At 53.0% G+C, this 1,384-nt stretch overlaps 2 protein-coding genes across 2 annotated transcripts in view; one reads left to right on the forward strand and one right to left on the reverse strand.

Annotated features, from left to right (window-relative positions):
- Window positions 1–324, reverse strand: part of FKBP8 (FK506 binding protein 8, 38kDa) — an 11,166-nt gene extending 10,842 nt beyond the window's left edge. The window contains exon 1 of the mRNA XM_011990465.1: window positions 230–324. The gene's annotated coding sequence lies outside the window, so the exon portion shown is untranslated. The remainder of the gene's footprint in view (window positions 1–229) is intronic.
- Window positions 1–1,384, forward strand: part of KXD1 (KxDL motif containing 1) — a 34,410-nt gene that overhangs the window by 6,757 nt on the left and 26,269 nt on the right. The window lies entirely within an intron of this gene.

A 1,384-nucleotide genomic window follows, 5' to 3' on the forward strand; every position in this document is an offset into this window, starting at 1 on the left:
GTGCAGACGTCCGTCCCGGGCGTTGGCACCTCCCCCTTCCTGCTTGGCTCCGCGGGGCTTTCTTAAAGGGACCGAAGCCTCCCGGCTACTGGGGCGGAGGCGGGGGACCTTGGCCTGTACCCCGACGCGGGTCAGTATCGCGCAGCCTGTGCGACTCCTGCCTCTCCTCTGAGCTTCATCCTGATCATCTGCGAAATGGGGATAAACACCCCCATCTATGCACTCTCACCTTGGGGGCTTTTTGGGGAGACAGTCTGCTCTAAATGCTATTTCCTTAAAGACTTCAGGCTTGACGGGCAGGGCAGCTCTGGAGTTGCTGAATGACCCATCCTGAAGCCCTAGTTACAGAAGTGAACCTGAGGGCCTGAGGGGGAGTGACGTGCCCAAAGGCATACAGAAACCTGCCTCCCATCCCCCACCCAGTTTAATGTCCAGAAGGTTGCCTGGTGCATACCGGAGGCGCTCAATTACTGCTGGGCAGGCGACTGAGCCAGCAGGGCCACTGGGAGGAGTTCCTCCTCCATGCACTGTCTGCTGGAGGCTGATAAGGTCCCCATGACCCGGGGAGAAGGTGGCATCCTTGATTAGCTAAGCTTTTATGGGTCTTGTTTTGAAACCGGGACACTTCTCCCTCCTTCACTCAGTTTTATTTCCTTCCTAGCAGTTACTCCCTTCCAGAATTATCTTGTCATTTAATTTGCTTGTGGTTGGAGGGACCATCCCCCACTCTGCTCCATCCTGGCAGGGATTTTTGCCTGATTTGTGCCCAGCACCTCCTTGAACCATGCCTGGCATCTATAGAAGCTCAATAAATGGGTGGGTGGGTGGGTGGATGGATGGATGGATGGATTAGTCAGACATCAGCTTTCGGAGGTAGCTATGATGGAGGTGGTAACTGGCTTTTTGGAGATAACTAACTTCTAAGGTTGGAGTTCCCAGGTTGCCTCCTACAGGAAGCCCTCCCAGACCTCCCCAAGGCAAGACCAGGTGCCCCATTTGGCTGTCTTGGCACAATGAAGTTGATGAACGTCCACTTCATAACTAGTTCACTTGTTTTTTTTTTGACTGTTTGTTTTTGTTTTTTGAAAAGAAGTTTCACTCTTGTTGCCCAGGCTGGAGTGCAATGGCGCGATCTCAGCTCACCGCAACCTCCGCCTCCCAGGTTCAAGCGATTCTCCTGCCTCAGCCTCCCGAGTAGCTCGGAGTAGAGGCATGCACCACCACGTCTGGCTAATTTTGTATTTTTAGTGGACATGGGGTTTCTTCATGTTGGTCAGGCAGGTCTCAAACTCCCAACCTCACGTGATCCTCCCACCTCGACATACCAAAGTGCTGGGATTACAGACGTGAGCCACCATGCCTGTCCTTTTTTTTTTCTTTCTTT

The sequence above is a fragment of the Mandrillus leucophaeus genome, unplaced genomic scaffold (genome assembly GCF_000951045.1).
Source record: "Mandrillus leucophaeus isolate KB7577 unplaced genomic scaffold, Mleu.le_1.0 Scaffold11, whole genome shotgun sequence".
NCBI classification, from domain to species: domain Eukaryota; kingdom Metazoa; phylum Chordata; class Mammalia; order Primates; family Cercopithecidae; genus Mandrillus; species Mandrillus leucophaeus.